At 42.7% G+C, this 24,519-nt stretch overlaps 1 protein-coding gene across 1 annotated transcript in view; it reads right to left on the bottom strand.

The window, feature by feature from the left end:
- Positions 1-22,743, bottom strand: part of stard3nl (STARD3 N-terminal like) — a 43,204-nt gene extending 20,461 nt beyond the window's left edge. Inside the window, exon 1 of the mRNA XM_034183415.1 lies at positions 22,621-22,743. The gene's annotated coding sequence lies outside the window, so the exon portion shown is untranslated. The remainder of the gene's footprint in view (positions 1-22,620) is intronic.
- Between the last annotated feature and the right edge of the window lie 1,776 nt (positions 22,744-24,519).

Here is a 24,519-nt window from a genome sequence, read left to right on the forward strand (position 1 = left end):
TCAGACACAGTCTCCGACCGTGGTCCCCAGTTCTCCTCGCAAGTCTGGAGGAGTTTCTGTAGGGAACTGGGGGCCACCGTAAGCCTCTCATCCGGGTACCATCCCCAGACGAACGGACAGGCAGAGCGGGCGAACCAAGAGCTGGAGCAGGCCATCCGCTGCGTGACCTCCGCGCACCCGACGGCCTGGAGCAACCATCTGGCCTGGATCGAGTACGCTCACAACAGCCAAATCTCATCTGCCACCGGCCTCTCCCCGTTCGAGGTATGTTTGAGGTACCAGCCCCTATTATTTCCACTCACGGAGGCAGAGGTCGGCATGCCCTCAGTCCAGGCCCACTTGAGGAGGTGATGTCGGGTGTGGCACACTGCCCGCTCTGCCCTGCTCAAAGCCCGGACGAGGGTCAAGGCCCATGCGGACCGCCGGCATTCCCCAGCCCCTGCATACCAGCCCGGGCAGGAGGTTTGGTTGTCTACAAAGGACATCCCATTCCACGTTGAATCACAAAAACTCAAGGACCGTTTCATTGGACCCTACAAGATCCTCAAAGTCCTCAGTCCGGCCGCAGTGAAGCTGCAACTTCCTGCTTCACTGCGGATTCATCCAGTATTCCACGTGTCCCGCATCAAGCCCTATCATACCTCACCACTCTGCACCCCCGGACCGGCACCGCCTCCTGCCCGGATCATCGACGAAGAGCCTGCATGGACGGTGCCCAGGCTCTTGGACGTTCGTCGACGGGGCCGGGGGTTCCAGTATCTGGTGGACTGGGAGGGTTATGGACCCGAAGAGCGCTCCTGGGTGAAGAGGAGCTTCATCCTGGACCCGGCCCTCCTGGCCGACTTCTACGCCCGTCATCCGGACAAGCCTGGTCGGGCGCCAGGAGGCACCCGTTGAGGGGGGGTCCTGTTGTGTGGGCCGCTGAAGAGGAGGTACTGCTGGCCCACCACCAGAGGGCACCCTGCCTGAAGTGCGGGCTTCAGGCACGAGAGGGCGCAGCCACCTCGCAGGAGCAGCCGGGATTGACAGCTGTCACTCATCAACCACAAATCACCATCACCATAAAAGCCGGGCAGCAACTCCACCTCGCTGCCGAGATATCGTCTACCCTATAGGTAAATTCTCAGCCGTTGTTGTGCCGACGCATGTTGCTTGCTTTCTCCTGTTGTGAATTGTTTGCAGGTGTTTAACCCACTACTGTCAGCTGGAGGATGGGGTTCGTGGATGGCCGAGGAGTGAACGATTTTCACTCCTCACTCCGAACTGCAACAAGTAGAAGGTTAACCCGACACAAACTGTTTTCTGGTGTTCAGAGGTGGAGGTGTTCCCACCCGACAAAGGAGAAACTCGTATTGCTGACTGTTTACTGGGTGTGTTTTCACACACTCACCCTTAACTGTTTTTCTGCTTCCTGCCAGCAGTACCAGATCTGACAGCTGGAGATGGTGGCCACCTGGGGACTCAGGACTTGGCGACTCCGGCGTACTTCAGATCTGTTGGCAGTGGAAATCGTGTGGGACCTGACTCTTCTCTGGACAGACGTCTTCTATCCTCGAGCCTGCCCACACGTCACCTCTGTATATTGACTGATATCAAATTCTGTGATTGTCTGTATTTCGTTGTGCACATTCACAACATTAAATTGTTACCTTTTGGCTCATCTATTGACCGTTCATTTACGCTCCCTGTTGTGGGTCCGTGTCACTACACTTTCCCAACATTGTCTTCTTTTTTAAAGAAGATCCATTATGCAAAATTGATGTGAAGACAAAAATGACGATGACGGCTCTTATTGGACACCAGCAGAAGTGTTACCTGGAAATTAGTGACTTGTTTCTTGTGTTAAGTTGTTTTAGATCAATTTTACGATTTGACATGTCCACATTATCACAAAATAACCCATGAGTGTCATAGGTTATAGCTGTATAGCAGACAGAAGCATAATAGGTCTTCTTTGACGTTGAAAGTTGCACTTGACATGTGACTTTTGACTGTTGAATGTGTAATATACTACAAAGGGTTTTTTAATTATTCTTTTGTGATCAATAAGCACTGCAGTGTATTGCACTTAGTGAATTGTAACACTGTAAATTTTAAAAGAAACTTTGAAAGATTAACTACCTCATATGTTCACTGATCAGTGATGTTTTAAATGTGGAAAAAAGCCCAAAAAGGCTTTTAATGTTGCATTATGATATGTTTACATGAAGTTTTAATAAAACTCTTTTGCACTTTACTTGTTTTAAGAAGAATTAATTTTATTCATGCCATGGAATATGCAAAGATCTATTATATGGCTCAAGGGGCCATTCACATTAATGTGAAACCAGTTATTTCAGATTTAACTGTTTTTGCTCAAAAATTAATTTTGGAGATATCTGCTTTTGTCAAAAAAATGAATTTGAATGCAAAAACACATTTTTACAATTAGGTTATATTTTTTGAAATACTACTTTTTGGTTATGTCATTCTTCCTTTGTTGAAACCAATAAACCTAGCTATCAAAGGTACAGTAGTGTTGAGAATAATAGTAGTGCTATGTGACTAAAAAGATTAATCCAGGTTTTGAGTATATTTCTTATTGTCACATGGGAAACAAGGTACCACTACATAACCAGTGACTGGACTTTAAAATTCTCCTGTCTCCAAACAAGTTTTTTCCTGGAGATCACACAGGTGAAAACATAGAGTTTAAGGAGTTTCTTAATGAAGGGGAGCTGGACGAGAAGAAACAAGTGTGCGTAACCACGGACAGTGGATCGAATGTTGTGAAAGCTGCAGCCCTGAGTAAGTGGACGAGACTGGCTTGCTTTGGACACTCGCTGCACAGTGCCATCGGTAAGCGTACTTTTTCCCCCTCAACTGCACCTTTTACTGCTTTTAGCTTTGTTACATGTCATTGTTTTTCTCCAAACAATTACAAAACAAATTAAATACATTTTTTTCACATTTAAAATTAAGTAAAATATAATAATGTTTACACATTACTCACAAAAGTTGGGGATATTATGCTTTCATTCTAAATTCCTTTTTTGAATTTTGAATGCACATTAAGTCGATCTGTAAAGATTTTAGTGCATTTTAAAATTTATCTTAAATTTAGAATGAAAGCAGAATATCCCTAACTTTTTTACGTTGTAATGCTGTAAATGCACAGAGTAAAAACATGACTAACACCTGAAAAAAGTTCTTTGTAATAGTGAGAGTTTGGAAAAAAGCATACAACAATTTTTAATTCTAGATGATTTAAGTTGTTTCAATTAGTACAACTTAAAAACAAACAAACACAAGCCTAACTAGAAACACTCAGAGAGTGCAAACCTCCGCCAAGGCCATAGGGTCACTGACCCTAAAGAGATTCCCTCCTTGGCACAGTGATCTATTCAACAATTCAGTGTTACAACCAAAACTATGATACATACACTTTTCTTTCCTGTATATTTGACATCCTTGACCATGAAAACATACCACTAGAACTTGGAATCACTTTTATGTCTTTATTAGTTCAAAAGTTATTGTATAAAAACGACTTTTCGGTAATGGCGGTTTTCTTCTGGATCTAGCTCCATAACATTTGAAGCTACATCAAATCTGATGACACCTTACTGAATCAGTATAGATTCAGCTACAATTTGGTGTTTGGTGTTTCTAGCTTCATTTGTCACCTCACACTGACACATTTTCTATTTTCCCTATATTTTTGCATATTCTGGATCACCAGATCCGGAATCCAGATCCGATCATCACCAAACTTTGTTGTTCGATAGAACATTTGACTATGTTACACCTTAATTTTTTCAAGCCTTTCTGCCTTGTTTTTGTGGAGTTAGAAACTAGAATGTCAAAATTCCCCCTATCCCGCAATGGTGAAGAATCCTTTAAAAAATTCCTGGATCCGGATTGTGATCCGGATCACCACTAAAATTTAATCACTTGTTCCTCTTGTCATTTCCAACCACTCCACAAAATTTCATCAAAATCCGTTCAAAACTTTTTGAGTTATCCTGCTGACAAACAGACAAGCAAACAAACGCGACCGAAAACATAACCAGTCTTGGTTGACAATAGCTGCTACACAGCAGATTGTAGGCCTATAGGTTGAAAGAAATACTGAATGTATAAATATTTATTTCATTTGTTTGTTTGTTTTTTTTTTCTTTTTTTTTTTTTTTTTTTGCAGAGGCAAGCATGAAGGATCCCAGGATTGACAAAGCTGTTGGAACTTGTAGAAAGATTATAGGTGCATTCTCACATAGCTGGAAAAGACAGCAGGCACTCAGAAAGGCACAAGATGAACTCGGCCTTCCTCAACACAAGTTAGTTACTGAATCTGTAACGCGGTGGGGGTTGAGACAAAAGATGATAGAACAACTACTTGAGCAAGAGAAAGCTATTGCTAAAGTCCTTGCAGCTGAGAGGTCAAGCCGGCATCTGGTGCCTTCATGGCAGGATTTAAATGTTTTAGACTCTGTGAGTAAGGCTCTTGGGCCTCTTATGGACTTTACTGATGTCTTATCATCTGAGAAGTATGTGACTGTGTCCTGCCTGAAGCCTACTTTGCATCTCTTCAACAGTGAGCTACTGTTGAGGAAAGAGGAGGACACAGAACTCATACAGACAATCAAAGGTTCAGTAACTGCTTACCTGAACAAAAGGTACAGTGCACCAGAGATCCAAGACTTAATTACATAACATGGCAACAGTCCTTGACCCACATTTTCGCCTTCAGTATTTGAGTCAAGAAGAAATCCTGGCCTTCGAATCCAGAGCTGTCACAGAACTGGAATCCACTGCTGCTACACCATCAAATCACATCAGGTCTACTACACCTATAGCTGACCCTGACACTGAATGTTCAGAAAATGCAGGGAATGCACAAAAGAAGCAAAGGAAAAGCCTGGGAAGCTTTTTCAAGAAAAAAACTGAAAAGGACTGTCTTTCTAACAGAGACAAGTTGGCTACAGATCTGGACAGCTATTTGCAAGGCCAACTGTTGCTGGATGGTGAGACCAGTCCTCTCACATGGTAAATTTTCCTTCAGTCAGTCGATTAGCCAAGAAATACCTGTGTATTCCGGCTACGAGTACACCGTCAGAGAGAGTGTTTAGCTCTGGTGGTAATGTGGTAACTTGCCAAAGAACACTACTAAAACCGAGCACAGTTAATATGTTGGTTTTCTTAACCAAAAATCTGTAAACCAAGCCATAACTTTTTGAAACTCATGCCAAGTTCATGTTTAGAAGGTTCAGCATGATTTACATATTGCTTGTTTTGCACTTTTCTAACAGTTGGAAACTGTTAAATTTAAGTTTACAGAAAGTTTAGTATTTTACATGTTGCTCATTTTGCTCTGCTTACTTTGCACTGGTCATGTTTTGCATAAATAAATGCACTTTACATTTAGATACGAGTGTATTTATTTGGTTGTTGATGGTTTAGATGGTTGTTTTCCATTTTCTTCCAGGCGTCTCTGTTTTTTTTGTCCATTTTACAGCATTGGAGATCATTGTAGATGAACAGCCTATAATTTTTTGCACCTGCATATAAGTTCTCCCCTCTCCAATCAACTTTTTAATCAATCGTTCTGTTCTGTCTTGAACGTCCTTCTTGAACGGCTTTCAAAGAGAAAAGCATGTTCAACAGGTGCTGGCTTCATCCTTACATAGGGGACACCTGATTCACACCTGTTTGTTCCACAAAGCTGACAAACTCACTGACTGAATGCCACACTACTATTATTGTAAACACCCCCTTTTATTTTTTTTACTAATAGCCCAATTTCATAGCCTTAAGAGTGTGCATATCATGAATGCTTGGTGTTGTTGGATTTGTGAGAATCTACTGAATCTACTGGTACCTTGTTTCCCATGTAACAATAACGAAATATACTCAAAACGTGGATTAATCTGTTTAGTCACATAGCACTATTATTCGGAACACTACTGTATTACCAAAATTTTACAATATAAAAGCTAATTTATTGAAAAATTTAAAAAACTGATATCTATTTTTGCAAATGAACTCTTCATATATTATATATATATATATATATATATACACATATACACATACACACATATATATATACACATATACAAGGTCTATTAGAAAAGAAACCGTTTTATTTTTTTTAAAAAACTATATGGATTTGATTCATATGTTTTCACGTCAGCCAAGCTTGAACCTTCGTGCGCATGCGTGAGTTTTTCCATGCCTGTCGGTGACGTCATTCGCCTGTGAGCACGCCTTGTGGGAGGCGTGGTCCATCAAAATGTGCTTCATCAAAATTTTTTCCAAAACTGTGAGGCACATCCGAGTGGACACCATTCGACAAATTAAGCTGGTTTTCGATGAAAATTTTAACAGCTGATGAGAGATTTTGGATTGCTTCTATCGCTGTAAGGACTTCCCACGGAGCGGGACATCGCGCAGTGCTCGGAGGCGACGTCGTCATCCTGTTTCAAGCTGAAAACCTCCAAATTTAAGCCTCTGTTGACCCAGGAAGTCGTGAGAGAACAGAGAACTTTCAGAAGAGGTCGGAATCAGCAGTTTATCCGGACATTCCACTGTTAAAGGAGATGTTTTTAATGAAAGACGTGCGAACGGATTGGCGCGTCGGCTCGCACCCGCCACAGGAAGAACACCTCCGTGTTGATAACCATTTGTAAAATCCAGGCAGCTTTTGGTGGTTTTCAGTTGAGTGAGTATCTGAGAAATTGTTTAACAGCAGGGCATGTTCCAACTTGTCCTTAAGGCTTCCAACGGAAGTGCTTTTCCTGTGGCGGGCGCGCTGCGCCGGCTGCGAGCCGACGCGCCAATCCGTCCGCACGTCTTTCATTAAAAAAATCTCCTTTAACAATGGAATGTCCGGATAAACTGCTGATTCCTACCTCTTCTGAAAGTTCTCTGTTCTCTCACGACGTCCTGGGTCAACAGAGGCTTAAATCTGGAGGTTTACAGCTTGAAACAGGATGACGTCGCCTCGGAGCGCTGCGTGATGTCCCACTCCGTGGGAAGTCCTTACAGCGATAGAAACAATCCAAAATCTTTCATCAGCCGTTAAAATTTTCACAGAAAACCAGCTTAATTTGTCGAATGGTGTCCACTCGGATGTGCCTCACAGTTTTGGAAAAAATTTTGATGAAGCACAGCGCCAGTCTCTCAGCAACTTCTCAGACAAAGGAATTCCGACGAGGGGGCTGGACCACTCCTCCCACAAGGCGTGCTCAAAGGCGAATGACGTCACCGACAGGCGTGAAAAAACTCTTGCATGCCCACGAGGGTTCAAGCTTGGCTGATGTAATCCATATGGTTTTTAAAAAAAACGGTCAGTTTCTTTTCTAATAGACCTCATATATATATACACACACACACACACACACACACAACACACACACACACACACAGAGTGAACAATAACAAAAAAACAAATGGTTTTAATATTTATGAGTAAAATTTCTGTGAGATTTTGTACAGGATGTCACATACAGTAGTAAATGAAGGTCTGTTACTGGTGAATTTCCTGTTGAGGAATGGCCTGCCAGTCCTCCCTCGAGGCATTCTGGAATTGAACAACAGTGTTTGGTATTGGGATAGAAGCGCAAACACGATGATCCAGAACAGGGGTGGGCAACTTGTTCCAGAAAGGGCCAAGAGGATGCAGGTTTTCTTTGCAGCCACCTACTCCACCAGGTGATTTCAATGATTAACTGATACCATCTGCTCAAAGAGATGTTAATCAGTGAAATCACCTGGTATAATATATACGAGTTCTATTAGAAAAGTATCTGACCTTATTATTTTTTTCAAAAACCATATGGATTTGAATCACGTGTCATTACATCAGACATGCTTGAACCCTCGTGGGCATGCGAGAGTTTTTTTCACGCCTGTCGGTTACGTCATTCGCCTGTGGGCAGTCTTTGAGTGAGGAGTCGCCCACCCTCTCATCGATTTTTTCCTTGTTTAGGAATGGCTCAGAGACTGCTGCTTTGTTTGATCAAATTTTAGGCACAAGTAAGGCACAACTGAGTGGACACCATTCGATAAATTCAAATTAATTTAAAATTCAAAATTTTAACGGCTGATGAGAGATTTTGGTCTGGTAGTGTCGCCGTAAGGACAGCCCACGGCGCCTGACGGCGATCTGCGCTTCCAGGCGGCAGCGTCTCGCCATTTCAAGTTGAAAACTTCCACATTTCAGGCTCTGTTGACCCAGGAAGTCGTCAGAGAACAGAGAACTTTCAGAAGAAGTCGGCATGAGGACATTCCATTGTTAACGGACATTTTGTAATGAAAGAACGTGCGGGCAGAGTTGCATGTCGGGCTGGACCCGACCGCGGGGGGTCGCGACAGGAAAAACACCTCCGTTGGAAACCTTAACGGGCAAGTTGGAACATGCCCAAGCTGTTAAACAATTTCTCAGTTACTCACTTGTTGAAAGCCATCAAAAGCCGCCTGAATTTTACAAATGGTTTTCAACACGGAGGTGTTTTTCCTGTCACGGCGCACACAGATTTGCGCGCACGTCTTTCATTACAAAATATCCTTAAACAGTGGAATGTCCGCATAAATTCCTCATGCCGGCCTCTTCTGAATCTTCTCTGTTCTCTCACGATGTCCTGGGTGAATTAAGCCTTAAATTAGGATGTTTTCAGGTCGAAACAGGCCGACGACGGCGCCTGGAAGCGCTGCACGACGTCCCGCTGCATGGGAAGTCCTTACACCGACAGAAACACCCCATAATCTCTCATCAGCCGTTAAACTTTTCACAGAAAACCAGCTTAATTTCTCGAATAGTGTCCACTCGGATATTCCTCACAGGTCCAGAAAAAATTTTGATAAAGCAATGCGCGCCGTCTCAAGCAGCGTGTGAAACAAAGGAATTCAGCCGAGAGGGCGGGACCACATCTCATTCAAGGCCTGCCCACAGGGAAATGATGTCACCGACGCGTGAAAAAACTCACGCATGCGCACGAGGGTTCAAGCATGATTGGTGTAATCGCACGTCATTCAAATCCATACGAGTATAGTTAAAAAAATAACATAAAAGGGTCGGTTTATTATCTAATAGACCTCGTATATCAGGAATGAAGTTGGGACGTTGTGAAAAATGTAAATAAAAACAGAATATAATGATTTGCAAATCCTCTTCAACCTATATTCATTTGAATACACCACAAAGACAAGATATTTAATGTTCTTCGTGCTTGGGCACGAAGCTGATGGCGGAACAAAAGCGCCTCCATGTTGAAGTCTCACAGGACATGTTGTGACATGCTCACCTCTTCCACCATTCGGAAGATTCAGAAGGCTTTCGGTGGCTTTTCTGTCCTGTGACTATCCGAGAAATTGTGGAAGAGATGAGTATGTCACAACATGTCCTGTGAGACTTCAACACGGTGGCGCTTTTGTTCTGCCATCAGCTTCGTGCCCAAGCCATCGGCATGAATTTCACCGCCACTCTTTTCATGGCAAAATCTTCTGTCATAGTGGAATGTGCCGAAAAAGTGCTGATGTCCACCTCTTCCGCAATTTCTCGGATAATCACACGACGGCCCCACATCACCACAGCGTTCACTTTGGAATGATCTGGTCATTTCAGCATGTTGATGGCCGCCTTGAGCGTGGCTCGCTCTCCACCGTTGTGCGGACGTCTTTAAACCGGGTGTACCGCTCCTTCATCTGTGTGATGCCCATAGGATCGTCACCGAAAGCCGTCTGAATAATCCGAATGGTTTCCATCTGGCTGTCACCCAGTTTCTGGCAAAATTTGATGCAGTCGCGCTGCTGCAGTCGTTCTGCCATTTCCTTGCAAAGAAAAAACAACGAGAGACTACACCCATCCACACAAAGGCTGCTTACAAAAAAATGACAAATCAACAGGCGTGAAAAAATTCATGCATGTGCACGAAGGTTCAAGGTTGGTTCATGCAAGCACATGTGATTCAAATCCATCAGGTTTTTGAAAAAAATAAAAACGTTGGATACTTTTCTAACAGACCTCGTATACATTCTTGGCCTCTGATCACGAATGTGATAATTTGAGGCACAGGCGTCATGTGTCCTCAGGCAGTGCTGCAAGCTGTTACCATGTGTTTCGATTAATGGCACGTGTTGCTGGCGAATTATCAGGAACCATTATGCACTGTAACGAATAATGTTCCGCGTAAGAGCGCATCGTTACATTTTGTCACGTTGAATGAGGCGAACTGTCTCCACACGCACCCCCAGGGTTCTAGCTAGGATAAAATTTTAGCGTAGTGGTAATGTCGAGGGATGGTACGGAAGGGGGGAAGCTTTTGAAAATTCAAGCTAAAAATTGGCCATTCTAGGGGTACCCAAAGGGGAAAAGCCAGGTACGACAGCCCAAGTCCCTTCATCATGTCCAGAAGGCTGGGGAAGTTTGTTGCGTGGGCAATCTCATTCTGGGTTAGACAGTACATGGCCCTCAGTGAGGCAGTCGGAGTCCGTGGACATTTTTAAGTCAAGACTTAAAACCTATTTTTATTCTCTTTCTTATGAGTAGTTTTTATTTTTTGTTATGTTTTATTCTTTTACTTCTGTTTTTAGTTATTTGAATTTTTCTTTTTATTTATTTAATTTTTTTATGTTGAACTGTTCTGTGTGAGGCACCTTGAGACAGCTTTGTTGTAATTTATTTTATAAGCTGATTAAATTGAAATTGAACAACATTTTATTGAGTCTTAAAGTAAATAAATATGAAATTGGTTACTGGATCCTTAAACTATGGACATAATAAACTCTACATGGTGGATCCTTGATCTCTGGACATAAACAGAAATAAAATCTGTTAATTTTGTCAAAAGCATTTCCTTTCAGACATTATTACTGGCATGAATGTATTTCCATACCTATGAGCTGAGCTCTTACAGCTGTGCTGCAGGTCAGGTTTATAAAGAATGCAGGGCATCTCATTTTGGGAGGAAAAAACGTTTTAGTCGACTGTAGTTTATTGTCTGTATTGCAACGTTTGTAAGAGGTGTCATTTTATTTAAAGCGGCAATTCGTTTTGAAGTTATTAATTCCGAGCGGACTCTGTCTCAGCAGAGAGCCGCGCAGCGTTTGAAGCTGTGACAACGGAACGGAGGACGATTCTCGTTTCTCGACTGCAACAAGACATGAGTCCCAGTTAGTGACTTTCGTCCACACAAAAGTGACTCATGATATTTTAATGGCTTTCAGAGGGGTTAAGAAGTGGACTTACCACTTCTGAAGAGCAGCAAATCAAAGAGCCACGAGCCATTGAGTCGAAGCATTGCTTCGATTCACGCTTCAAACTGGAGTCGCGCTGCAGAAATGGTTGATTACAGACGCTGTATTGAAAATAAGCGTAACGGTCCAAAATTATAGCGTAACGGGCCGTAACGCATGTTTGCGCTAGCTAGAACTCTGCACCCCCATATTCATCCATCAGCTGCTGAACAATTCAGATCGCTCCAGTTTGCGCCTCAAAATCCACAGCAGAACTTTGTGATTGCATGCTTAGTTGGTCTCTGTGCCATGGAGTGGCGCAGAGAGGAGGAGGAGATGGAGAGAGCCAGATGTGTGGCTCCACGCGGCTCTCGTCTTGCGCGTTTTCCCCAACATCAGGCACAGCAGTAGGTGGAACACCTGCAGGAGCGCACTTATGAGCACTGGAACGAAACTTTTGGCTGACTTGGCGTCACTGTCCTTCTTCAGCATAGTGCAGCAATGAAACTGAATGTGGTGCAGCAGGGTTTAATTGTGTGCACATCAAAGAAGAATGCTGTCACGGTCTATGAAGGATCACCACTAAATCAAGACAGATCAACATGCGCAGTTATGACCTCCACGACATGAGGCAAAATGAGGGTGGTGCGTGACATTTGTGGAAGATTTTTTGACAGCCAAAAACATGCTCCACGAAAATCACGAATATCACGAACCAACACGCACTATTAAGAAACCTATTTAATGGGTTAAGTCATGTTAAGAATGTCAGGAATATGTCAAGAATGACACAAATACGAGTATGACATTTGAAACACGTCCTGCCTATGTGTAAACGCAGCATAAAATGACCTACAGCCCAAAAATAAATGGACACTTCCACAGTCATTTCTCAGCAACTTATTATTATTCTTTAAATGACAAAGTGAGCAGAGTGAATTTTTTTTTAAATACCAAAAACAACAAAGCTTTTTTTTTGGGGGGGGGGGGGGGGTGTTGAAACTGTGATCAAATTGTATTTGGTGCAGTGCTGCTAATTTTATCAGGAGGTGTGTTCCTGTCCCAGCAGTCACCTGACAGGTTAACGGGAGCACAGGTCTAACTGGTTTAAGAATGCCTGTTAGATATAACACAGACGTCAGAGGAACTTCACACCAGTCACACAATGAGGAATTTATAAACATTTCCTGGCTATCTTTAAAAAGAAAGAAAAAGAGAGAGAGAGAGAGAGAGAGAGAATATGTGGGATGAGTCACATGTGTCATTGTGAAATGACCACAAATGACGTATTTCAAAAATATGTCTAACATAGCACTTATTGATGACTGGTCATTGTGTTCTGATGAGGATGTCATTGTCACACCACGCCAACCTTTGATGTATGTGATCACTGTTACAGTAACTGCACAAATAGTCACATTCCTGCACAGCAGGAATGCTGCTTAAAACTACACAATATTGCACAAAATTGCCAATACTGCATAAACTGCACATCCATACATACTCTAAACTGTACACCCTTTAAACAGTGTATATAAAACATTCTTGAGTCTATTAATGTGTATTTTAATGCGTTTTCCTTTGTTAAATCTGATGTGAACTTTCTACATGCAAATTTTCTAGGGAGAATGAAGAAAGTGACAATTTCATTGTGTGGTAGAACTGCATGTTTTTACTGTGCACATGACAATAAAAACTTAGCTCTTAATCATGCCACCAAAAACACTGGGAGATTTCTACAGCTTGGGTCAACCTGGAACCACACATCCAAAGTGATGTCACATCCACAACACAGCGATTTGGGTTCAGCGCATCACTCAAGGACATGTGTTTGAGACACAGACAGAAGAACCAGGATTTGCTGCCCTGTCAACCTCTCCAACTATCGTCTGTCCCGAAAGCTATGTCACTGATATTACAGTGGTCTGTCAAACTAGACAGAAATATCCACATTTGGTTCCATGCTTAACCCAGTTTAGAAGACTTCTATATTAGTAAGGTAGGAGTCGGGAGAAATAAGAAATAATACCAATAATTCCATCTTTTATTGCCACATAGCAGCAGAACAAAACATTCCAAGAGGATGTGTGGCTTTCAGTACCCATGGAAAAGCAAATACTAATGCCCCGGAATCAGGCAGAGTGGCGTCAGACTTATGAATCGGCACAGATCCAAAAAGTGTCAGATTTCAGTTCCAAAACGTTCTGACAGCCATCTGCTGAAGTCCACACAGTTGATCAAAATTGGCCAGCGGCCCCGAGTGTGACGCACGCTCAAAACTCTCCGGGTGCGGTCAAGATGGGACACTTATCCAATGGCGGTCCATGTGTTATCTGAGCACCATCTGACCATAATTTACATATTCCAATGGCAGCTGTGTGGAGAAAAGATTATGTTGTTTTGCCCCTGTCTTAAAGTAACCCTAATGATGTACTTGTTATTATTACACTGATTGCACAACTTTGTTTTTGTAGCCACTAACGACTGGGAGTGAAGCATGCTGGGGTCATTCTGAACTGGGAGTGAAGAGCTGGGGTTATTATGTTTTTGCAAGAGGAAATACCTTTTTGATGCCTGTTGATTAAAGGAATTATGTGCGCCAGAGAGTTTGAGATGGCCACTCACCCTCCCTTCGCGCACACACTAGAAAAGAGGGGGCAGAGCCATGCTCCGATAGAGTCTGCTGCGGGTTTCGTATGAACGCCCAGCCGGTTGACAAGCGCACTCTACCGAAAGGTGTTGGCTCTCCACCTTAAAGGCGTCACGGTAAGAGAGAAAGAGATATTTTATGCGCTGCAACCACTTGTGTTTGATGTAACTGCTTTTGTGGGGAATAAATATACGCCTGTTTGTTCTAGCAAAATGCAGTCTGTGTGATCATTTCTGTGTGCCGATCTGACCGAACCTTGTTTCAAAACATTTTTGGCGTTGTCGGCAGGATCCGGTTGCGCTCAGACTACACACAGAAATGTCTTGTTTTAGTAGAAAGGGAAAGAAGGATGCCGAGGAGGCATCTCAACAGGAAGAAGTGGTCCCGGGGTGGGATGGGATCACTTTTAAGGAAATAGGCCAGCTTCTACGGCGACGCGGGGGACGCCCTGGGCCGTGGACTGGAGCGATTCCCACCGCGACTCCGCCAGTTTTATGTGAAATGTTAAAACGGGTGGAGGTTAAAGAGAAAGCTCCATTGGGAGGTATTCATGAAATGATGTGGATTTGTGCGGAAGCTTGGAAAGAGCGAGTTTTAATGTTAGATACGGTTCGCTCATCAGAATGCGCTAAGTCACAAAAAGTGACAAAATTGGAGCAACAAGTAAAACAGTTGGAAATTCAGTTGAAGGAGTTAGAGATGCACCTGGCAGCGGCAAAACAGCTGTTAGGAAAATCGGTAACGCATATATCGAAAACCACCAGAGCACGGAGTAATAAGAAGCCGCGGAACGTAAATACTAAACAAGTGTGTTCATATGTGGCTGGGATGCCCCATGACTGGGATCCTGAGCTCTGGGATGGTGATATCTGGGGGGATGAAGGTGAAGATGAAGGTGGGTGGTATGATGGGGGAACAAGACCAGATCCACCACCCGGTCCGTTCAAGTCGCTTTATCCCTCGCTAGAAAAACTGCAGATACAGCCGATAATGCGAAGACGACAGGAACAACAGGTAGTGCCACCTGTAATAGGCCCATTACAAGATAATCAGGGCCAGGTTAGATTGGGAGCGGATGGGCAACCCATTCAGGGACTCATACCACAACCCCAACCTGCTCCCCGATTGACAAATGTGATAGAAGATTACTCTCAGGAGGAAATTTCTCACATTACGGGGAAATTAAGACAAAAATCTGGAGAACCGCTAGATGCCTGGCTTAACCGCCTAGCGGAGGAGGGAGGTGAGGCAGTAACATTGGATAATGGAGATTACACTCGTTTTTCAGGCTTGAGCCTGGATAGCCGTGTGAATACAGAGTTTCGAGGTGTAGGGAGAGCAAGGGGAGAAGCGGATGCATTCCCATTGGTGGATATGTATGCGGTAGCAGCTCAGGGAGTGTTTCCTAGCTATCATGACTGGCCTGAAATTAAAGGGCAATGGGTAACGTTGAAAGATGCTGTTAATCGCTTGACCAGGTTGTGCACTCGTGAGTCAGTTTCCCGAGCAGCTAATGTTAACATACATGATGGAGAGGTGCCTAAAATCATACGGGATGCTATAATACGTGATGCGCCGCCCCATTATCGGGCTGCAGTGCTAACAATACTGTTGGGAGCAGCAGAATTGACATTTACTGCTATTAAGACTCGCCTGTTGGAGTTGGCGACATTAGGAGATTGGACAGATGTAAGTCATAATCAGGAAGGAGCACGACCTAAGACTTACAGAACTGATGGACCTCCACGACCTCGTGGTCAATCTGGAGGAAGTAGTAGGAGTGAAATGTGGAAAGCATTGTTACATGCAGGAGTGCCAGCTGAAGAAACAGACGGAGTACCGACTTCTGTTTTGGCCGAGAACTGCAAACAAAAGGGATTGAAAATAACTTGTGTGTCAGGAATGCGCTCTGAAGTGTCTGAACTTGCATCGCTGTTAAAAGAAATGGTGCAGGGAGAAAGAAAGGGAGTCAGACCTAGTGCCCCTCCTATTGAGGAGGAGGAGGACTCTGATGATGACATGGTGCAAATAGCTGCTTTGCGTAAGGGAAAGAAAGACAGGAAGAAAGGAAAGAACAAGGGAAGGCGTTCCCGGAGTCTTGACTGCTATGATGAAGATTAGGATGATGGTCAAACTCTTGTGGCCCGCCGAGAATTAAAACAATGGTTCACAAGTGATATTAGACCCCATCTGTCATAGAGTGGTGGCAGAACATTTGGAACAGTTCCAGGTTCCAACGAGAATGATGATCTCACATTACATTGATGACATTATGCTCCAAGGAGACACAGAAGCAGAGGTAGCAGAATATCTACCGAAATTAGTGGCACATATGAAGTCGTTTGGATGGGAAATCAATCCAGCAAAAGTTCAGGGACCAGCTCAAACAGTGAAATTCTTAGGAATAGTTTGGAACAAGGGAGAGAGGGAAATTGCACAGAAAGCTAAAGAGAAAATAGCTAACTTTCCAGTACCTCACAGTAAGACAGACGCACAACGATATATTGGTTTATTTGGATTTTGGAGACATCATATTCCACATTTGGGACAGATTTTACAGCCTTTATATCGATGCGCTAGAAAGAAAGAAGAGTTTGTATGGGGAGAGGAACAACAACGTTCATTTGACATGGCAAAATAAGCCATACAACAAGCTGTGTCTTTAGGGAAAATGCAATCAGGACCAGTAGAACTTCAAGTGTCTGCTTTAAATGACTATGCTAATTGGAGTCTATGGCAGAAACAAAATAAGATACGCAAACCTTTAGGATTCTGGTCGAGGAAACTCCCAGATGCGGGTACGCGTTATACTCCCTTTGAGAAACAACTTTTAGCATGTTATTGGGCTCTAATTGAAACTGAATCACAAACAGTAGGACATGAGGTAATGATGAGAACTCAGATACCTATTCTCTCATGGGTAATGAGTAATCCTACCACACACCGAATAGGAACAGCTCAGGAAGCTAGTGTAATAAAACGGAAATGGTATGTGTCGGAACGAGTGAAACCAGGTGAAAAGGGAGTTTCCTTATTGCATGAACAGGTAGCTGATGCTCCCGAGGAGGATGAGGTGCCTTTTGAGGTTCAGCCATTGGAGGAATCTCCTGTTAAAGCAGGAAAACGATGGGATGATTTGTCAGATGATGAGAAGAGTCGAGCTTGGTTCACTGATGGTTCCTGTCAATATCAAGCAGGAAAAAGAAGGTGGAAAGCAGGAGCTTTTAATCCACAATTAGGTCAATCTTTAGAAGAATTAGGAGAAGGAAAGAGTAGTCAGTGGGCAGAGTTGAAAGCTGTACATATGGTGGTCATTGCAGGGAGGACCGCAGGGCCTTCATATTTATACAGACTCATGGTCCGTGACTCAAGGACTACTTACCTGGATGCCTACATGGCATGCCACACATTGGAAAATTCATTCTAAAGAAGTTTGGGGAAAAGAATTGTGGGGAATAAATATACGCCTGTTTGTTCTAGCAAAATGCAGTCTGTGTGATCATTTCTGTGTGCCGATCTGACCGAACCTTGTTTCAAAACAGCAGCAAAACAGGATCTGAAATATTTGAGCGCATATGAGGGAACCTCAAGATAGATCTAGCACGGCAAAGCCTGCCAGGTATGACCTGCACGTGCCATGTATAATAAGGTCCTCCCCCCGGAGCGCAAAGGAACTGCTGAAATGTATGTGGCACACTTCATCACGATAATAATTATGGATTATTATCATGTACAGTGAAAGTGAACAGCAGCTATCAAACCGAAAGCTCTGTGCGCTACTGTGCGCACACCGCTGCAAATCTGAACAGGCTGTTGGATCCTCAATAGACCTTACAGTACAGATATTTGTCCATTCCTGCCCATGGGTGACGTAAGTGTGAAATATTGTCTCCATCGTAACTGCATATAACACGGGCAGCTGCCTCTCCGTGCTGTGCAGTAACACATCAATGCGCGCATCAGACTCGGAGCTGGACGGATCTCACTCTGTAATAAATGATCACCTTCTAACTCTGTAGGACATGACATGGAACTTGTGCCAGGCCGTGACAGCATTAACAAACATGAATCTCACCTCCAACAGTGGTCCAGGAATGTTTCACAGCGCGGGCGTGGACATGAAGCCAGGACAGCCGCCTGCAGTTAAAATCCTCTCACCCAAAAGAAAAAAATTAAGTCCATGTGATAATCCAACCATCACGGTGTCTAGAGTTGTGTTGTGCTCCTGAAGTGGACAAACAAGAAAAAAGAAAGTTCCCTAGAAAGGCTCCGTCTGAGGGACTGCATGGCCCAATGCCAGCAAACTTTGAGCGAAGCTGTCCAGGGGCAAGCACGCGCACGTGCACCCCGTGTGCACGCTTAGTGGCCCATGCAGCATTATGCACACACACACACACACACACACACACACACACACACACACACACACACACACACACACACACACACACACACACACACAGCTGAGTCATAATTGCAGCCCCACACATACACACGTGCGGAACACAGTGCTCTGGTCTGTGTGTGCCATCCAGACATTTGTAAATCGGGCACTCTTCAGCACCTTTTATGGCCGTGTGACAGCAGTCTGTGTCGTCTACATGCGCTCTCGATGCGATCTAACAAGTGTGGATGAGGCATTCTGTCTGCGCTCTGACACTGCTGGCCACGCCTCTTTTCCTACCGTCTGCATCGGATTATGGCAATATTTGCCATGTCGGGCATACTTCCGGCAAATTCTTGCTATGTGTGACGGGGGCATTTGTGAAACTCAACGTGTTTGGCTTCAGGGAAATAGAATTCATTCTTACTGCGAGCTGCTCTGTACCTAGGGTTGGGTATCGAGAACTGGTTCTTTTCGGTAGAGATGTCCCGATCAGGTTTTTTGGCCCCGATCCAATTCCGAGTCATCTGATTTTGAGTATCTGCCAATACCGAGTCCCGATCCGATACTTTAAAAAACTGAATGAACAATGAACAAATGCTAAATATAAAATATTTTCATTTTAACCACCTTATTTTATCACTTAAACAGTGCACTTCTCCTTGAGGTAGCTTGAACAATCAAGATTGGGTTGAACTTTTGACCGCGTCAGCCTGCCGACAAGCAGCAATGCGTGCTTCCGTCAGAAGCATCACTTTAGCTCAGCTTTTGACACATCTAACTTCTAACGCCTCTAAAAAGCAACGCGTCTCATTGAAAATAATGCTTTTTAGACCGATTCTTGACGCCTTTGATGCTTCCGATGCGTGAAAGGCCCATTAATCTGCAATAATGAGCTTGAAATAGCGCTGAATGAGGATAAAATCAACATCGGATTCCTGATCGGGATGCAACGTCCGATTTCGTTCAAGTCTGAAACCACGTGATCGGACCCGATTTCCGATCACGTGATCGGATCGGGACATCCCTACTTTTCGGGTATCGTTAAGAAATGATTAGATCCACCGATATCAATAGTCTTTTTGCATAACGATTCCCTTATCGGTCCTTCAGAGTGGCCGTTGTTTTTGAGGGTGTTTGTCGGGAAAATGATCATTTCCCTACGTTGATTGCAGAACCTGCAGTGGCTCTGTAATCAACCGCTTCTGCTTCATTGGTTCACTCTGCCTCACTGGTTCTTTGTTTTATTTCACTTTATCTTAATTTTTCCCCGCTAAAACCCTAAAGAGAATATGTCTGTGAGTAATATATACCTTTTTATGTTAAACCGACCTGTTATGGTCTTCTGAAATAGTTGATAGATGTACACTCAACAAAAATATAAACGCAACACTTTTGGTTTTGCTCCCATTTTGTATGAGATGAACTCAAAGATCTAAAACTTTTTCCACATACACAATATCACCATTTCCCTCAAATATTGTTCACAAACCAGTCTAAATCTGTGATAGTGAGCACTTCTCCTTTGCTGAGATAATCCATCCCACCTCACAGGTGTGCCATATCAACATGCTGATTAGACACCATGATTAGTGCACAGGTGTGCCTTAGACTGTCCACAATAAAAGGCCACTCTGAAAGGTGCAGTTTTGTTTTATTGGGGGGGGATACCAGTCAGTATCTGGTGTGGTGTGGAGTTCGTGGGATTCGTCAAGTCCATCAGGCAAAAGGCAGATCATGCAGCATGACTCACTTGGGGAGGGTGTTAATGCTGCATTTACACATGACGACGACAAGTCACGAATGCCATGAAGTACACATTCTTGGCCGCTGATCACGAATGTGATGATTCGGGGCAGAGGAGTCAGGTGTCCTCAGGAACTGCTGCAACCTGTTACCACACATTACAATTAATGGCACTGTTTCTGTGTAGGCTCTCAGTTGTCCAGGTGGTTTCCATAGTAGAGAAGCTTGAATCTTCGACTCAGCTAAAATTCTTGCTCTGGTAGTCTTGACTCTTGTAGAGAAGATTCATTCTTCTCGCTTGTGATGGAGGGCTGTATGTGGGGTTAATCTACTGTCTCGTGTCATTTCTCAGATCAGTTGTTGGTTTAGTTTTGTGGTATGCAGGAGATCACTTGACCGAGGGTCTATACGTTCAAATACGTAATAATAAAAAAAAATAGTCATCACTCTTTACTCTTACTCAGTCAGTCTCTTACAACGGTGTAGCCTAAATACATGAGCTTTCCAGGAGCGCACCCAATTCATTACGCACGCTCAGAGGCACGTCCCCTCCGGTGCGCACCTTTTTTTTGGGGGGGGGGGGGGGGGGCGCGACCCTGCCCCTGTGATAAACTCATCGCCCCTTAATATTTTTTTTCTGGTGCTGGGCTTGTTTAGATGACAATTACAGAGACGAAACATTGGAGGAAAACCTTCAGTCTGACAACAGTGACGATATCGGCAGAGTTCAGAACAATAAAAAGGTTATTAAAAAATAAATAAATAAATAAATAATGCAAACAATTTTGGCATGCCAGTGGAGATGATAAACTGGGTTTTTTTTTTTGGGGGGGGGGTGTTTTGTTTTTCCAGCTCTTTGGTCATAATCAACTGATTAAAAAAATAGTTTCACTATCTGTGACATCAGATAAAAAAAAGTGATGAAGTGTGGATTTTTTATTTATGTTTTTTTCCTCTTAGAAACAGGTACATACATTTCAAATCTGAAAAATGACACGAGGGACTGAAAATATCAGCTATTTTAAAAATAAATATTGTTTCCTTCTTGAATACAGTTAATGTGCTGTACGTTAGTAGCATAACATGTTATTATTAAATATTAAAACAATTCAAGCAAGGAGTAAATAATATAGTCTTACCTATCCATTTCAGTGAGATCACAGGCAAACCTATCCACCTTTACAACATAATGTCTGAAACAACTTAATTCCTTCTGTCCTGGTTGAAGAAAAGTCCATTTGTCACACGGGACTTTGGTGCCAGTGTAACGAAGGCCAGCAGGTGTCGCTGTGCAGATGTAGTTAGTAAACCTCACTCCCAACAGCTCAAAAGGATTCTCTGGTCACAAGGCCAGAGCCCTGGGTTTTAGCCTTCTGGTTAGAGAGTCTGACTCCCATGCCGGAGCTCGTGAGTTCGCGTCCTGAGGGGAGCGAATGGGCGGAGTCATAGCAACACAACGCAGAGTGCAGCCGCTACACCAGGTTACAGTGCCAGCTGTAATCCGTTATTGCGGCTGATGAATCCAGTCTGTGTTGTTAATGAGTCGCTTTGCGCAACAAGTTAAAACACTCCCAGTCCCTCATTTGTTTATAACGACGAAATTATCCCATGATCCACAAAACAACAAAAGAAAATAGTCTGAAAATACTCAGTTTTGCCTCCGTGTCAAGTGGAGGAGCCGCAGACACCATGCATGCTCGCTTGTCAATATGTGTTCCACCTGCCAATCAAAAGGATTCTGCCAGAGAGAATTATCCGTTCTGACACGGAAAACACAGTGCAGCTCCAACCCGAACCACTCAGTGGAAACAGGGCTGTCAGTAGCCTGTAAAAAATCCATAAATTAATGGGCTATTAAGATGATGGTTCTGGTGCTGATATTACTTTCTCCTTCTCTGATATCGTAACTCGCCAGGAAGTTCCTGGTTTTTAGTAGAGCACAGTTCAAAATCCAAATATTTATCTCTTCAGTAACTGTGCACCAGGAAAGCATAAATTTCAAACTGTTGTTTAATTTTGGTCTCAAATACTCAAAAAGAACATGACATATCGTGTCACCTACACTCATTTATCAACACTGATCAGCTCATTTATGAACACTGAGTTGTGTCAAAAATTATTCCCTGTCAGAAAACTCAAGCTGCAAAGTGTATTGTATGAAGAGGTCATGAAATAAACCAGATGAAAATAAAACAGATAAGAGTTGATTTCAGGCAGATTTGAAATCTAATTAGTTTTAAGCAGCGAATGTTTCCAATGGTTTAGAAGCGTTCTGAAAGAGAATTAGAAAACATAACTACTGATAAAGCCTGACAAATGTTTGTAAAATGTATTTTTAAAGCAGGACTGCAAATCAAATCAAAACAAAGAAAGCATAAATAACGCTACTGAACCTCCACCCTGACAATAATATGAACACCAGAGTGCAGCTGGAAACAAAAAACTCGGGCCTAAACATATATTTTTAATTCAAATTGTTTAAATCACAAAACTGTCAAATAATAATAATAAAATAATAACAGCAGACGTGTTGTGTTTATAGTTAGTAAGCTAGCTAGCTAGCTAGCTAGTTCCCTTCTTAAGTCACATATAAATCCTGTTTTAAATTGTCCATTATTGTTCTTACCTTTTAGTTGCGCTGTTTGCAGTGATCGAATTATTCTCAAATTTGTAAACCAGCCTTCAAAGCCTTCAGGCAGCAAACAACTTCAACGCACCAGACAAACCAGGGGAAAGAGAGGGGGAAAAATAAAACCTAACACAGACCTAGAGGCCTCTGGGATATGTAGTTTGTACCTGATGGTCCCTGACTTCTTCACGTGTTCTGCCCCCTGGCGACCATATTTTAGTTACTTTTTAAATCAGATTGACAGAAATTGTTGATTATTATATAGTTGTTAAATTCGTCCATTAGAATTATTGTTTTTATACACAGGTAAAAGAATATGAAAAACAATCTCGAGAAAACCATGTAGTCTGTGGGTAAAACATGCTACTGTTAGTGTTGGACATAAAAGAAAAAAAAAAACCCTCTTTTTAAAAAAAAAAATACAATTAATTTGAATAATTTGAATCAATTCAGTTCTTGTTTTTAATGTTAAAGTATATTTTATGGTGTTTTGGAACTCTGTGCAATGCAGATGAAGATGTAAGTCCTATATAGGCATCAAGGCTGTATAGTTTCAATAAACTTTTAATAAAAAAAATGTACAGAAAATTATATTATAATATGCATATGTCGTGGATATGAAAGAACGAAGCTCTTCAGCATGTCACCATGTCATTTATGTCCTTCACACTTTTTTTAGTAAATGCTTCAGGGGAGCATTAGCATGACTAAAACCTTTCAGCTTCTGGGGGTGCTCCGCACCCCCCAGACCCCCGCCTTTTTAAGCATTTTTCTTTATTTGCCTCTCACATGCCTGGAAGCTCCTCACCAACTAACCATGTCATTTAGGTCCTTCAGACCATTTTCAGAAAAAGGGTTCTTGGGAGCATGAGCATGGCTAAAACCTTTCAGCTTCTGGGGGGAGGGAGCTCCACCCCACAGACCCCCCTAATTACAGCCCTCTTAACCCCCTGTCACTTTAAGCATTTTTTTTAATGTAGATGTAAATTAATATTCAATAATTTTCAGCTAGTTGAAAGTAGGGCTGTACAATATGGTCAAATTATCGCATCTCAATATTGTCATATCAATATGATATACGATAGGAAGATGATTTCACACAAAGTGCAGCAACAGTGAAAATAGAATAGAAACTTTGTCATTGCACATATATACATACAATGAAATTTGTCCTCCGCATTTAACCCAGCGTAATTACAGTCAGAGACAATCCAACCACTAGAAGCAGTGGGCAGCCACAGTCCAGCGCCTGGGGACCAACTCCAGATGTAAACGCTGCCTTGGTCAGGGGCAGAGAAAGGAGCAAACCCTAAATAAACATGTTTTTTGATTGTGGAATCCCTGAGGAGTTGCCTTATATATGCCCGGAGGAAACCCACACAGACACAGGGAGAACATGCAAACTCTACACAGAAAGGACGGGAATCGATCCTATGTCCTTCTTGCTGTGAGGCATTATTGCTAACCACTAATCCACCGTGCCGCCCTAAAACAGTTTTAAACAAAACATTTATAATACCACACTTATTTTGCACTCATCATAAGGTTAGGATACAGTGTCCTCCAAAAGTATTAGAACACTTGGAATTTCACACATTTTACTTTGTTTATGCCATTTCAAATACAAGAAATACAAAAAATATAATAAAGAATAAAAAATTCTAAAATTATCTTCCTCAAACTCAAACTGAAAGCATATCTCTAAAACTTGATAATATCTGTAAATAATAATCACTTTTATTGCCAGTTTTCTTCAGACAAGTCAGGGGATGGAAACATGAGCATTTCCAAGTCACTGAATATGTCTTGGAGTTTATTTATGTTGTATTCCACAGAGAAAGATGGTCTTCAACAACAAATGCTTTATCCGAGAAATTGTGTAACAGCTGGGCATGT

This window comes from Thalassophryne amazonica, chromosome 12, assembly GCF_902500255.1.
Source record: "Thalassophryne amazonica chromosome 12, fThaAma1.1, whole genome shotgun sequence".
Classification (NCBI taxonomy): domain Eukaryota; kingdom Metazoa; phylum Chordata; class Actinopteri; order Batrachoidiformes; family Batrachoididae; genus Thalassophryne; species Thalassophryne amazonica.